This window comes from Protopterus annectens, chromosome 1.part2 (assembly GCF_019279795.1).
Source record: "Protopterus annectens isolate FY-2018-M chromosome 1.part2, PAN1.0, whole genome shotgun sequence".
NCBI classification, from domain to species: Eukaryota; Metazoa; Chordata; order Ceratodontiformes; family Protopteridae; genus Protopterus; species Protopterus annectens.
Window position 1 is genome coordinate 430,012,545 of NC_056727.1, and position 17,289 is coordinate 430,029,833.

Below are 17,289 nucleotides of genomic sequence, written 5' to 3' on the forward strand. Positions count from 1 at the left end.
CCTGGTTTCCCGGGATGCTGAGTGACATCAAACCAGCAAAGGAATGGTCAATCGGAGTGAACAATTCAATAAGCTGAGTTAACTGGCCATTCAGCTTCTGATTTTTGCCGATTTCATCCCGCCTCCCTTTCGGAGATCAAGGAGAAACTTCTGTGCTTTCCATATCCCCCAAACAACTCCAACAGCAACCAAAATAGTAAAAACAGGGATTCCAGCCACTGTAACCACCAATAACAGAAGAAAAACAGGCAGGAAGGAAGCACTCAGGTTCACAGTTTCTTCAAGGTTTAATGGCACAAAAAAGTAGATGAGCAAAACACCAAAATGCTGATAACACTCCAGATATGTTTTCGTTCACAAGAACTTCATCAGAATAATAAATTACATAACAAAGGCCCATTAAATAGTTCCCCCAATCAAAAAATGACCAATAAAAATCACAAAATACAATTTAAAAAGACATTTAAAATTCCAAGTGCTGCCACCTGGTGTCAGAACATACTATCTACATCCTAAAAACAATGGTAAAAATATATATGTAAAAACTGTACATGCAATCACTCATATAATGTCAATAAAATAACTCAATACATATTTGTTTAAATTAATAAAAATACATATTTATCCTAGTAATAAAAGTGCATTTGTAAAAAGAATGTAAGTAAATGTGTTTGTTTCAAAAGTTTATTATAGCTTGGCAGACCTGAGTTTTAGTAGGGGTGCTATTGAGATGTTCTCATTTAACCCGGGGGTCCTACTTGCATCTAGGGTGATCTACCACAATAATTCCCTATACTCAAGGATAGTCTCCCATGCACCCCCTTCATATCCTGAATAGCAACCTCTAAAACAAAAAACTCAGACCTTGCCTCTGGGCAGCCCAAAGAATGTTTATATACAGCATTTTGACATTACATTTCTTAACATCATACATGTGCTCATAAATGTGTCTTTTCAACTTTCTTTCAGTCTTGCCCACGTAAAAGGCTTCACAGGTCTTGCACACAACTAAGTATACTAGCCCACTAGTATTACAGTTACTAAAACTTTTACCATACACCCATTTATTCTTACTTTTAAAAAAAACCCGGTCAGTGTTAGAAATAAAATTGCACTGTGTGTATGCTACACATTTAAAAGTACCTTTTCTCTTGGTGGTGTGTCCAGGCTTCTGTTTACTCCCACCCTCCAAGAGGTCTTTCAGATTTTTTCCCCCTTTTATAACTGATCTTCAGGGGTCCCTTGTCAATACCTTTGAGATCCGTCAATGAAGTGAACCTATTCCATTCCTTTGTTATTGTGTCCACTACCATTTTGGAGTCCAAGTTAAAATCTAAAGTAAGAGCGTTGGAGTAAGCCAAAGGGTTTCATTCACTTAATACATGTTGATTTGTGTCCAGTCCTTTACCCAACAATGGGTAGTACCTGATGTGGCGTAAATTGCTCACATAGGTATGACTGTCCACCAATAAGTCCTTCGGGTAACCCCTTTGAATAAATAAGCTTTCAATAAAGTCGCACTCCAAGGAAAAATCACCATCCAGAGAAGTCATTCTGGATGCCCGAATTAGCTGACCTTTGTAGATGTTTTTTTTTTTCTTTTTAAGAGGGTGGGCACTAGAGAAATGTAGATAAGAATTTGAAAACGTGTTTTTATGAAATATTTTAGACTTAATGCCCTCCACAGTCTTAATTAGACTCACATCCAAAAAATCAAGTCTATCCATATTTATAGAACTGGTAAATTCCAAAAAGGTGGTAGTAGTATCCAAATAGTTCAGAAATTCATGTAACTTCTCCTCGGTATCAATTGAAAAAATAGCTATATCATTTAAAAATCTCTGATAGTGGGACCAACAGTTGCTATATACAGATTTTAAAACATATTTTTTCTCCCACCAAGCTAAAAATATATTGGCGTATGTGGGGGCACAATTTGCCCCCATAGCTATGCCCTTGATTTGATGAAAGAATTCTGCCCCATAAAAAATGAAATTGTTTTTTAATACCATTTCCATCAGTTGTAAAATTACTGACAACTGGTTCGTAGATGGACAGGCCTTATCTAGTAAGGCTTCCTACAAACAGGCTAATCCTAGGTCCTGGGGAATAACAGTGAACAAATCTTTGATATCAATCATGACAAAAATAGTATTGTCAAAGCACTGGTCACTTTTAATTCCCTTTAAAAAGTTCCAGGAATCTTTTAAAATAATCGTTTCTGTGCCCCAAATTGACTTTAATTTTATGTCAAGAAACTTTGCTATGGGTGCAGTCTTTGACCCTTCAGCCGAAACAATCAGCCTTAAAGGGGGGTTGATAGGGTCCTTGTGCACCTTAGGTATGCCAAAAATAGTAGCTATTCTGGGTTGAGCTACATGTAAATACTTTTGGGTGTCCAGGTCAATCAGTCCGTCCCACAGTAAGTCATCAATGACCAAATTGATTTTTTTATATGCAACAAAAATCTAATTTCTGGACACCCTCCTGTATGTACTAGAATCACCCAAAATGTCTAACATCTTGCCTTCGTAGATAACATTGTCCATCAAAACGGACCCCCCCTCCCTTTTCTGGTTTCATGATATGCACATTGTGGTTCTGTTTGAGTTTCTTTAGGACCAACCATTCCCCAGTTGTTAGGTTATGTTTAAACGTATAAGGGGAAGCACAAATAGCCTGTCTTAATTCTTTTTCTACTGCCATTTCAAAATTTTTAATTTGGGGGTGTAGAGGTGGGTTGAATTCACTTCTTCTGTTTAAAGTCTCTGAATTTTTCTCTTTGCCTGTACCATCAAACATAACACCAAAATTTAACTTTCTCATAAAGGTCTTGATATCTAAAATCACTTTTGTCAAATCACATTTGTTATTAGGAATAAATTTAAAACCCCGGGCTAAAATATTAAAGTGGTCAACCTTCAGGTCTATACCACAATAGTTAAAAATGTTATAATTATTAAAAGAATATTTGTTCTCATGCCTAACTATATTCTCAGTGGGTAAAACTAAAGTGGGTAACACTAGAATCTCCCCCTCCCCCCGAGCTCCTCTACATCATGAATGCTTTGGCTAAACATGTCTCTGAGAACCCTGGTCATTTTTTCCACTATTTAATAATAGATAATGTTAGCAAGAACATCAGAGGTGGTCCTTGGCCCCTCTGTTTAGAGGAGAGGGAGCTTTATTGACAGCTCAAAGTTAATGTCTTTGCCAGTCCTGGCCTCAGTGGCCTGTGTTCTCTGAAATGTATTTTACGTGTAAAAGTTTTAGAAAGATAACTTTTATGTTAAAAATATTTTTTAAAGTACAGTATTTGTGTTATTATATGTGACTTGTTTTAAAATATGGATGAAAGTTAGTGAAAATGTACTTATTTACTTAATAACAATGTATATGTAGTGTTAATGGGGAGAATATCTCCGGGATTCATTAAGCTTGCGCCATGCGCTGGAGTAGCATCAGCAATCTAGCGCCAAATATGGCCATCGAGAGATTTAGGTAACAACAGTTTCCACGTGCACTACCAGCGTACGCCACAGCTGAGCAGCTCCTGGTGCATGTATGCTAATTACCCCATGCACAGCAGTGTAGCATACAAATGAAGGTATATAGTGATTCATGAAGTTGTGCAGGCGTAACGTAAGCATATAGAAATGTAAACCAAAAAAAAAATGGTTTACATGTTGTCATACATAAAATCGGAGCCATGAAAGCGGACCAAACTTACGTGTTATAATGTTAATATATGCCAGTGGATAAATATATAGCCAATGGCATAAAACAACATGCACAACATATAAAAACTAACATTTAATTTCATGGCCACACCAATGCAAAGTAAAACCGTAGTGCATCGGTGCGCAAACAGGATCATAATAAAAATATATTTAGATGTCATAAAACTGTAATGTAACTCAATTCTTGATATCCCCATAATAGTCAATGGCATGCATGCTATACCACAAGCATGGTGCAAGGGTTGCTAAGGGTCTGTGACAGTGTCCCATGTGGTAACCAGGAATTAGCAGTCAATGCCATGCAAATGAGTAAAGTAATACTGAATCGCAAATGTCCCACCGGCGTAAGGATGTACCACACTGCATAGTGTTACAACACCGAGGAGTGGCCTGGAGGTAAACATGACATCAAGAGAGCGGCATGCCACTGTATCATTGCTAATCTGTGTTGGGTGTTGCTAAGCAAAGTCACAGGAAAGGAGTGTGGAAGTAGCCATAGCTTTGCTTAGCTGAGAGCACACAAGGTAACCGAAAGTTCATGTGAACGTGGATGAAAACGCGCATGAAACCCTGTAAATGGATGTGCGCGACGCGCACCACAGCTGAAACAGGAAGGATATGGGAAGACAATAAGGAAATGCTGCAGCATGGTAATTGGAGTACAAATGAGTAATTAACACCTAGAAACTTACAGTGGGCCATAGACAACAGCTAACAAGCCTGCTAGCAGCTACCTGCAGAACAGGAAAGGGGAGGTGCCGTACAGCAAAGAAAAGAGAACTGTCACAGCAGAACAAAGCAAACTTGCTGTAGATCAGCTACATAACACATTTCCCAACACAATCCTGGGTTGTGGAAGCACAAAACAAGAAAGGCGGTAGCTGGATGCATGCCTGACAATAGGAGGTGAATCTTGTTGAAAATAGAAGTAAAGGGTAATAGATGAATCATGGCAGACAACCGTAAGTCAACATCAAAGGCCCCATAATAGCAGTACCTGCTGTAAAACGAATAATTAAGATACCCTGTAGCTGGAATAGCACAAACACACCCAATTACACCAGCATCATCCATTGCACAATAGTATAAAGTGTGTAAGCCCCACACACGCACTTGTGTATTCCCAGACACTGTGCACCATTGGTGTATACAGACGGGGAACTTTTAAGATGTATATGTTAGGGGCTGCCATAGCTTTGATTCACCAGCATGTGTTGGAGACTGACGGTGGTGTGGAGGATGATGTTGACAACCATCTCAGGCAGACGAGTGTTCAGACCCAGGGTAACCTACCAGGGGCTACATGATCTGGAGATAGCAGAGTGTTACAGGGTGGACAGGGTCATTATACAGCAACTTGTTGAGCTGTGCAGGCCATGCCTCAGAGCCAGAAGTAACAGAGGGGAACCCATCTCAGTGGACACAAAGGTATGTGTAAGCTTGAGAATACTAGTCACAGGTACCTTCCAAAGGCCAACTGGGGATATTATGGAGATCTCACAGGCATCAGCATTCAGGGTACTCCAACATTTCCTGGATGCCTTGTTACCACATGCCAATGGGCACATACACTTCCCCTGAATGCAGGAGGAGTTGGCCAGCAATATGCATCTCTTCCACTGTGTGGCAGACTACCCGGAGGTACTGGGTGCAATAGACTGCACGCACATACACATCAAGTCATCACCCCATGAGCAGGGTAGTCACTACATAAACTGCAAAGGATTCCCCTCCATCAACTGCCAGGTCATGTGCAATGCCCAGGGCATTATCATGGATGTGTGTGCTGGCAGTACTGGAAGCTATCACAGCTCCCACATCTGGCATGCCTCACAGCTGTATCAGGTATTTGCCAGGGGGGACATCTCATATGGCCACCTGGTGGGGGATGCTGGGTATGCACTGGAAAAGTGGATGACGACACCCATCAGAAATGCACACACAGCCATGCAAGAATGCCATAATGAGGCACACGCAGAAACCAGAATCATCATAGACCGCGTGTTTGGGATGCTGAAATCACAGTTCCATTGCTTGGACATATCTGGTGAAGCCTTGCAGTACTCTCCAGAAACGTGTGCCCGCATCTTCATAGTATGTGCCATGCTACACAATATGATCCTGTGGAAACAGCTGCAGCAGGGACAGAATGGTGAAGGCCCTCACAGCCCACCACTATTGCCAAGGGACCCACAGGCACAGGGTGGCTCAGACCATGAACACCCTGTGCTAGCCCCAGTAGGCAGACGGAGACATGCCCAGTATGCCCATGCCTAGCAAAGAGAGAACGTATAGCACACACACTGACAGTGTAGGCACTCATAGACTTCTGCACCTGCACACACAGCAAACATGGATGGCACACACGCACAACCACTGTAAATTGTCATGCATAGGTGGTCTACTGTGTGCATCCTACATAGGTAGCCCTCAACTATTGTACACACAACCGCCATTGGCACAAGGTAAGTCAATACCTGTACAGTATATTAAGCTATCAGCATGTGTCCATACTGTATGTACAGGTTCATAGATAAATAGGTAGGTACATGCCCAACCACCGAGGTCACTCATAAGCATAGGCAAAACATGTCTGCTGTTGCCACCCCATCGATCAACTAATTGTCCCTCTGTGGAGCAGAGCCACTTGCGGGATCCCTGGGGTGTAGCTACTGTTCACCACCCACTCTGCAAGGATTACCCGGAGTGTTAGTGAGGGGTTTGTATAATGTAATCAGGGATGTCCCGGCCCAAGGTTACATAGTATACCTGGGTCTAACTGCGATGAATAATAGGCTATGGGGCATTGCTTATCCCCATGTTGTTGCGCCAGTACTGACGTCAGATATCCTTGCTTGCAATCTACGGTTTGAAAGAACCATTTGTGATAATTCAGAAGTCCTAAACTAATGAAGAAGCTATCAACTGCTTCAACCTGCAGAAAGCCGTTTCTGCTTCGGTGTCCATTGTAAGATATCTTGTGCTGCCATTGGTGTCTTATATATTAAGTCAGTCAGTGAAGCAGATTCCAAAGCATAATTTGGTATCCAGCTCTGACAGAAATTAGTTGTACCCAAGAAAGACATAATTTCCTTCTTGGTTGTTGGTTTGGGTGCTTGCAAAATTGCTGTTTTTCTTTCCTCGTCTAATATTCTACCTTCATTGGATATTACATATCCGAAGTATCTAACTTGTTTTCTCCAAAGTTGTAACTTACTTTTGTTTACTTTGTGTCCTTGTGTTGCTAAAAATTTTAATAACGCTACAGTATCCTCCCTGCATTGTTGCTGGGTGGGGGCTGCTAACAAGATGTCATCTACATAAAGTAGAATTTGACTACTTCTCAGTGGGGTAAACCCTGCCAGGTTGCTAGCCATTTCTTGTGCAAATATTGTTGGGCTCTCACAATATCCCTGTGGTAGTCGAGTATATGTATACCTTTTACTCTGAAATGTAAATGCAAACCAATATTGACTATCAGGATGTATAGGTATCGAGAAGAAAGCGTTGCCGATATCTACCACAGAGGAATACTTCTGTTGCGGTTCTAAATTGTTTAACAAAGTATGTGGGTCTGGCACCGTAGGTGCTCTAGGTATTACTGCATTATTTACAGCTTGTAAATCTTGTACCATCCGCCATTCCCCGTTTGCTTTTTTAACAGGATTAGGGGTGTATTACATGGTGAATCAGGAGATTCTACCAGTACTCCTTCTTTGAGTAATGCTATTATAGGTTTAATTCCTATTTCTGCATCCTTTCTCAAAGGGTATTGTCTTTTCTGTGGTCTAAAAGATGACTTTGGGGTAATTGTAACTGGTCCTGCTGTTCGAATAAGTCCTACATCTGACCTGCCTGTTGACCAAAGAGTTGTTGGAATTTCACATAAGGCCTTTTCTTCTTCTTCTTTTAATAAAAATGCTAATCAGCTGTCCTCGCTAGATTGCAAGTGTACAGCTGGATGTGTCTGTGTCAACCAATTCAGTTTTTGTTTTTGTACCCCTTGTTCTGATAGTTCTAAATCAGTCTGTTTTTCCAATCTTGTTACTTTTTCTCCTACGTCTGCCCATTTTACACTCTTGTTCTTTGTCAAGCTGACATGTGGTAATTGATTTGATCTATATAATGCAAGGAATTCTTGAGGTAATGAACAGCTAACTACACTGTTCCCCTCAGTATCCCAATATAAAGTACGCAATACTAGTCTAGTTGCACGATTTCTGAACAATTCTTGCTCATACTCTCTATCAGGTCCTGGTGTAGTACAGTAGTATAGAGTACAGTGTAACAAATGCTGTCAATTAGTGTTGAGGGAGGGGGCTTTACTGATGGCTACGTTCATCAGTTCCTCGGTTACTGCCCCTGGACCAGTCGTGACTAGATCCTGGCTATACCAGTAAAAAGTTTCACCCTCTGATCGCACTACAAAGGTATCCATTTGTCTCTGTGCCTCCATACCTTGTACAGTTGGAACTACTGCTATGCCAAATATCTGCATAAGGTCCCTGCTCAATAGGTTTACTGGACACTTTGCAGAAACAACAATTTTACTTCTCTGGGTGATACCTGAAACAGGGTCAGTTATTGCTATATCATGGGAAAGTGGTTCCCTGTATAGATGTCCGTTTGCTGCTTTCACTAGTATATAATCAGGTGATTCGGAATGTTCTGGTAACTTGAGGAGGTGTATCAAAGTCCGTGATGCTCCTGGAGTCACACAGGAATTTGACTTCCTTCCCTCCACCAGAAGTGTAACTTCCGGTTTCGTATCTGCTAAGTAGTGCTCTAAGCTCAATAATGCTAAGTCCAAAATTTCACTTTCTTCATCTTCCATATCTACTTGCACTTCCTCTACTCCTTCTATCACATTTACATTTGTTTTCTGTTTATTAATTTTTCCTGATGATTTCTGACTTTCACATGATGTAACTTCACTATCATATAGTCAGTCCTCATCTCCCTTATCTTCTGTAATTACCTTTTCGTTTTGCTTACAATCCCTTGCTAGATGTCCCTTTTTCCCACACTTGAAGCATTCACCTCTCTTTTTACTCTCTTCAAAATCTTCTGATCATTTGTCAGACTGTTTGTTTCCCTGGGCATTCTTCTTGCCCTTTTTACCTGACTGTAATACAAACACTTCGGCTCTGTCTTCAGCAGTGAAGACTTGCGCCTTCTTTTTCTTTTTACTATTAAAATGTCTTTCAGCATGTCTAGCATATTCAAGTAAGGCTTGTAGCCTCCCTGTTCGATGGTCTATCATATGCTTCATAATGAAGCTATTAATAGGTGCAATGCAACCTTTCAAAAATGTATTTTTCAATTGCTGTTCATACGGGGAATCATTCGTTTGGTTCTCAGGAATCGACATACCGCTATGATTATTAAAACATAATCTAGCATAGTACCCATCTAATGTCTCATTTTCCTGTTGTATGCATTGATTAATACAAGTCCAGTCTGCTCTAGGTTTCCATTTCTCAGAGATTCGGTCTGTTAGACCTTTCACTCTGTTGTCTAACTCTGCGTCACTATGTGGGAGTGGTTTAAGCTCTACATTACGAGGATTCCAGGTGCCACAAATCCTGTGCCAATCTGGACCTATAATTTGTCTTACTACTTTTTCTACTTCTTCCCCATTCAAGTGGTAACTCAACCTCATGCCTTGCAAATCTTCTAAAAATTTCGTAAAATTAACTTTCAGATGGGGGATTCCCTCAGTACCTTTCCGGATATCTTCTGGTGTCCATGGTCTATATACTAAGAGTGTCGGGTTTTGCCCTTCCTGTCCTGCCTGAGGATTTGGAACTTCTATAAGTGGGCATATTTCTTCCTCACTCTTATCCTGTAGGTTTCTTTCTATTTGATATGAGTCTGTGTCCCTATGTGTTTTACGTGTTTGGGACCTAGTTTCAATAGGATCTCTAACAAATGGTTGTGGTCTTGCTGAAACTTCAGGATAACGCGGAGGCAGACCAGCCTGTCCACTCGCTTCATATCCTGAAAAGGGTAAGGGAGGGGGCAAGGGAGGAGGAGGAGGAGCTGTTGCTATTACCAAGTTATTATCTTCTTTATCTAAAAACAATGTTTTTGAATTTTTCAGCTTCTGTTCTCTACGATTTGCTTCCTCAATCCACCTGTGTGCCTGAGGAATGCCTAATTGGCATTGCTTTTTTGCCTGACCTCCCGCATCAGATTTAAGCTGCTTAAGGAGTTTAACTAGTGAAGTTTTATCTAGTTTACCATCAAATTCATATTTGTTAACCCATTTCGTATAACACCTAACGTTATCGGAACGCTACATTGCATGTATTTTAAGGCTCGGTTAGCGGATCTCGCGATGTTTTAGTGCACTGATTTCCCATGGAAAGAAAAATGTTACGTAACCCTTTTATCACGTGATATCAAATTCTCAGTTCCTGTTCACAGTTTATCTAGAATGACTGTCTACCTTATTCTGTTACCCTGATCTATGACCAAATATACAGTTCTTCCTTTTGTCCCTGATCTGCAAAACAAATCTTGACAACAATATACTGTAACCTAGTCCCTGATCTAAAACAGAAAAAAGGCAAATTCTTCCTACCTGAGCTCCGGTATTGAATCGCCCAATATCCGCTCTTCAGCCACAGATCAGAAAGTGGCCAGCCTCTTTAAACGACAATTCAGTCGGAGGTCTTTTCACCCAAGAAGAACCATTTTGGTAACTTCTCCTGTGCAGTATTCGACCACCGTAGACTCTGATCTGCAGCTGTCTGAAGGAATTCCGGCTAAGAAGGACCAAACTGTTAAATAAAATCAAGAATTCAATACACAGGAGGTTCAGATTCAAAAGTTTACTAGTGTACACCAGGAGGCAAAAAACGTACAGGTACAGAATTTTGTCTATTATGAAACAGGAAGCACACGATTTTATATAGGTTTAACATTCAAGCTGTGCCCACCTTACTGACGTGGTATGTCACAGGACATCTACATCACTTCAGCTTACAGTCCTCTATTCATTAAAACTGCTGATGCTGTATATTTTAAAAAAGTTTTCCTCTGGTAACAATATGCTATCCACCTGGTCAGACATAATGTTTTTCTGTAAAGTTACTTCTTCAAGGTTTCATATCAGTTCGAATACAATAGCAGATTCAGTCTTTTAATACACATCTTTGTTCTCTGTTACACTTTCTCACACAGCTGCATGCTATCTCAGTAATACATATACAAGGCCAAATCATCCCAGCAGGAAAGAGCAGAAGATTTCATTATTTCACACATTTAGTTTCCTGACCCAGCAGATAATCATTTGTGAAAAGCATAAACATTAAAACTTGCTAAGCTAGCATCTGCCAGGGTCAAAGGTCAGCTTGCTTCAAACCACACTGCAGTTCCAAAACTACTTTACATTTAAACATGAATTAATCCTCTCTACTATATGATTAATAGAAAAAAATGCATTATATACTACTTTGCTTTTAAGCTAGCATTTCTCATATATTCAAATACACATTTTTCTAACAGTATACTAGCCCACTAGTATTACAGTTACTAAAACTTTTACCATACACCCATTTATTCCTACTTTTAAAAACCCGTCAGTGTTAGAAATAAAATTCCACTGTGTGCATGCTCTGCATTTAAAAGTACCTTTTCTCTAGGTGGTGTGTCCAGGCTTCTGTTTACCCCACACTCTAAAAGGTCTTTCAGATTTTTTCCCTCTTATAACTGATATTCAGGGATCTCTTGTCAATACCTTTGAGATTCGTCAATGAAGTGAACCTATTCCATTCCTTTGTTATTGTGTCCACTACCATTCTGGAGTCCAAGTTAAAATCTAAAATAAGAGCTTTGGAGTAAGCCAAGGGATACATGTTGATTTGTGTCCAGTCCTTTACTCAACTATGGGTAGTACTTCATGTGGTGTAAATTACTTAGGTATGACTGTCCACCAATAAGTCCTAAGGGTAACCCTTTTGAATAAATAAGCTTTCAATAAAGTCACACTCCAAGGAAAAATTACCATCCAAAGAAGTCATTCTGGATGCTCAAATTAGCTGACCTTTGTAGATGTTTTTTTTTTTCTGTATAAAAGGGTGGGCACTAGAGAAATGTAGATAAGAATTTGAAAACGAGTCTTTACGAAATATTTTAGACTTAATGCCCTCCACAGTCTTAATTAGACTCACATCCAAAAAAATCAAATCTATCCATATTTATAGAACTGGTAAATTCCAAAAAGGTGGTAGTAGTATCCAAATAGTTCAGAAATTCATGTAACTTCTCCTCGGTATCAATCGAAAAAATAGCTATATCATTTAAAAATCTCTGATAGTGGGACCAACAGTTGCTATATACAGATTTTAAAACATATTTTTTCTCCCATCAAGCTTAAAATATATTGGCATATGTGGGGGCACAATTTGTCCCCATAGCTATGCCCTTGATTTGATGAAAGAATCCCCCCCCATAAAAAATGAAATTGTTTTTTAATACCATTGTCATCAGTTGTAAAATAACTGACAACTGGTCCATAGATGGACAGGCCTTATCTAGTAAGGCTTCCTCCAAGCAGACTAATCCTAAGTCCTGGGGAATAACAGTGAACAAATCTTTGATATCAGTCGTGACAAAAATAGTATTGTCAAAGCACTGGTCAGTTTTAATTCCCTTTAAAAAGTCCCAGGAATCTTTTAAAATAGTCTTTTCTGTGCCCCAAATTGACTTTAATTTTATGTCAATAAACTTTGCTATGGGTGCAGTCTTTGACCCTTCAGCCGAAACAATCGGTCTTTAAAGGGGGTTGATAGAGTCCTTGTGCACCTTAGGTATGCCAAAAATAGTAGCTATTCTGGGTTGAGCTACATGTAAATACTTGTGGGTGCCCAGGTCAATCAGTCCATCCCACAGTAAGTAATCAATGACCAAATCGATTTTTTTATATGCAACAAAAATCTCATTTCTGGACACCCTTCTGTATGTACTAGAATCACCCAAAATGTCTAACATCTTGCCTTCGTAGATAACATTGTCCATCAAAATGGACCCCCCACCCTTATCTGGTTTCATGACATGCACATTGTGGTTCTGTTTGAGTTCCTTTATGACCAACCATTTCCCAGCCATGAGGTTGTGTTTAAACCTATAAGGGGAAGCACAAATAGCCTGTCTTAATTCTTTTTCTACTACAATTTCAATTTTTTTAAATTGGGGGTGTAGAGGTGGATTGAATTCACTTCTTCTCTTTAAAGTCCCTGAATTTTTCTCTTTGCCTGTAACATCGAACATAACACCAAAATTTTACTTTCTCATAAAGATCTTGATATCTAAAATCACCTTTGTCAAATCACATTTGTTGTTAAGAATAAATTTAAAACCCCGGGCTAAAAGATTAAAGTGGTCAACCTTCAGGTCTATACCACTATAGTTAAAAATGTTATAATCATTAAAAGAATATTTGTTCTCATGCCTAACTATATTCTCAGTGGGTAAAACTAAAGTGGGTAACACTAGAATCTCCTCCCCAAGCTCCTCTGTTCTTCCTCCAAGTAGGGTTTTGGAAGTATTAGGTGCCTTTCTAATTCATAAGTCTCTCGGAGCGACGGAGGGGAGGGAATTCTAAAGGGTCATAGTTAGTCCCTTCTTCACTTTGTTCTCCATAATTTGCCTCACTATCTACTTCAAATACATAATCCCCCATTATTTTGTCTACCCACTTTCCCCTGGGCCCAGTGTAACTCTGTTTTTCCTTGTATTCTAATATGTCTCTATCAAGTTTCTTTATCTTGCGTTTAATATTAATGTTAACTTTTCCATCTATGTCATCCAATGTGTCAAAATATTTTTGTTTTTCAGTTTCTACAGAAAACAGTAAGTCATTTGTGACAACAGAATTTAAACGTTCAATGTTTGAATGCAATTCTTTCATAGACAATTAATTTTGTTTAATAATAATTCTAACAATGTCTAAACCACAGTTGTTAAAAACCTCCAGTAATTCTTTATATAATTCGCTACCAACATGAATGTTGTTGGGGTATTTCTGCACACATTGTCCTTTAGGCACAATTCCCTTGCTTAAACATGTACGCAAGTATTCACTGTCAATACAAAGTGCCTTATATTTTCCCATGAGTTCCAATAGTTTTTTGACACTGGTTGCATAAGTGTCATTACTAATTTCCCTCCCAACACACTCATTTTGAGTCCCAACATTAAGAGAAATCTTTTCAGTTAACCAAGTTTCAAAAGCCTTCCTAGGCTTGTTAACACCATGGCAAATATTATGATTAGTCAAACAGACACCTTTGTTTGAAGTTGTAGCCTTAGGAATTCCACTGTCACTTGCTCTGTCTGGTCGAGAATATCCTTCATCTGAATCATGCAAAATACTTGGTACCCCAATGTCTCTTTCATGGTTAGCTTTTTTAGTCCCAAAACTGCTCTTAGTTTGAGAAACTTGATGTAGTCTCTCCACAAGTGCCTCAACATTGTTTCCTCCATTATGGTTAGCTTCCTGGTTTCCCGGGATGCTGAGTGACATCAAACCAGCAAAGGAATGGCCAATTGGAGTGAACAATTCAACAAGCTGAGTTAACTGGCCATTCAGCTTCCGAGTTTTGCCGATTTCATCCTGCCTCCCTTTCGGAGATCAAGGAGAAACTTCTGTGCTTTCTATATCCCCCAAACAACTCCAACAGCAACCAAAATAGTAAAAACAGGGATTCCAGCCACTGTAACCACCAATAACAGAAGAAAAACAGGCAGGAAGGAAGCACACAGGTTCACAGTTTCTTCAAGGTTTAATGGCACAAAAAAGTAGATGAGCAAAACACCAAAATGCTGATAACACTCCAGATATGTTTTCGTTCACAAGAACTTCATCAGAATAATAAATTACATAACAAAGGCCCATTAAATAGTTCCCCCAATCAAACAATGACCAATAAAAATCACAAAATACAATTTAAAAAGACATTTAAAATTCCAAGTGCTGCCACCTGGTGTCAGAACATACTATCTACATCCTAAAAACAATGGTAAAAATATATATGTAAAAACTGTACATGCAATCACTCATATAATGTCAATAAAATAACTCAATACATATTTGTTTAAATTAATAAAAATACATATTTATCTTAGTAATAAAAGTGCATTTGTAAAAAGAATGTAAGTAAATGTGTTTGTTTCAAAAGTTTATTATAGCTTGGCAGACCTGAGTTTTAGTAGGGGTGCTATTGAGATGTTCTCATTTAACCCGGGGGTCCTACTTGCATCTAGGGTGATCTACCACAATAATTCCCTATACTCAAGGATAGTCTCCCATGCACCCCCTTCATATCCTGAATAGCAACCTCTAAAACAAAAAACTCAGACCTTGCCTCTGGGCAGCCCAAAGAATGTTTATATAGAGCATTTTGACATTACATTTCTTAACATCATACATGTGCTCATAAATGTGTCTTTTCAACTTTCTTTCAGTCTTGCCCATGTAAAAGGCTTCACAGGTCTTGCACACAACTAAGTATACTAGCCCACTAGTATTACAGTTACTAAAACTTTTACCATACACCCATTTATTCTTACTTTTAAAAAAAACCCGGTCAGTGTTAGAAATAAAATTGCACTGTGTGCATGCTACACATTTAAAAGTACCTTTTCTCTTGGTGGTGTGTCCAGGCTTCTGTTTACTCCCATCCTCCAAGAGGTCTTTCAGATTTTTTTCCCCCTCTTATAACTGATCTTCAGGGGTCCCTTGTCAATACATTTGAGATCCGTCAATGAAGTGAACCTATTCCATTCCTTTGTTATTGTGTCCACTACCATTTTGGAGTCCAAGTTAAAATCTAAAGTAAGAGCATTGGAGTAAGCCAAAGGGTTTCCTTCACTTAATACATGTTGATTTGTATCCAGTCCTTTACCCAACAATGGGTAGTACCTGATGTGGCGTAAATTGCTTACATAGGTACGACTGTCCACCAATAAGTCCTTCGGGTAACCCCTTTGCATAAATAAGCTTTCAATAAAGTCACACTCCAAGGAAAAATCACCATCCAGAGAAGTCATTCTGGATGCTCGAATTAGCTGACCTTTGTAGATGTTTTTTTTTTTCTTTTTAAGAGGGTGGGCACTAGAGAAATGTAGATAAGAATTTGAAAACGTGTTTTTACGAAACATTTTAGACTTAATGCCCTCCACAGTCTTCATTAGACTCACATCCAAAAATTCAAGTCTATCCATATTTATCGAACTGGTAAATTCCAAAAAGGTGGTAGTAGTATCCAAATAGTTCAGAAATTCATGTAACTTCTCCTCGGTATCAATCGAAAAACTAGCTATATCATCTAAAAATCTCTGATAGTGGGACCAACAGTTGCTATATACAGATTTTAAAACATATTTTTTCTCCCACCAAGCTAAAAATATATTGGCGTATGTGGGGGCACAATTTGCCCCCATAGCTACGCCCTTGATTTGATGAAAGAATTCTGCCCCATAAAAAGTGAAATTGTTTTTTAATACCATTTCCATCAGTTGTAAAATGACTGACAGCTGCTTCGTAGATGGACAGGCCTTATCTAGTAAGGCTTCCTCCAAACAGGCTAATCCTAGGTCCTGGGGAATAACAGTGAACAAATCTTTGATATCAATCATGACAAAAATAGTATTGTCAAAGCACTGGTCAGTTTTAATTCCCTTTAAAAAGTCCAAGGAATCTTTTAAAATAGTCTTTTCTGTGCCCCAAATTGACTTTAATTTTATGTCAAGAAACTTTGCTATGGGTACAGTCTTTGACCCTTCAGCCGAAACAATCGGCCTTAAAGGGGGGTTGATAGGGTCATTGTGCACCTTACGTATGCCTAAAATAGTAGCTATTCTGGGTTGAGCTACATGTAAATACTTGTGGGTGTCCAGGTCAGTCAGTCCATCCCACAGTAAGTCATCAATGACCAAATCTATTTCTTTATATGCAACAAAAATCTCATTTCTGGACACCCTCCTGTATGTACTAGAATCACCCAAAGTGTTTAACATCTTGCCTTCGTAGATAACATTGTCCATCAAAATGGACCCCCCCCTCCCTTATCTGGTTTCATGACACGCACATTGTGGTTCTGTTTGAGTTCCTTTAGGGCCAACCATTCCCCAGCCATGAGGTTGTGTTTAAACCTATAAGGGGAAGCACAAATAGCCTGTCTTAATTCTTTTTCTACTACAATTTCAACATTTTTAATTTGGGGGTGTAGAGGTGGGTTGAATTCACTTCTTCTCTTTAAAGTCTCTGAATTTTTCTCTTTGCCTGTACCATCGAACATACCACCAAAATTTAACTTTCTCATAAAGGTCTTGATATCTAAAATCACTTTTGTCAAATAACATTTGTTATTAGGAATAAATTTAAAACCCCGGGCTAAAAGATTAAAGTGGTCAACCTTCAGGTTTATACCACAATAGTTAAAAATGTTATAATTATTAAAAGAATATTTGTTCTCACACCTAACTATATTCTCAGTGGGTAAAACTAAAGTGGGTAACACTAGAATCTCTCCCTCCCCCC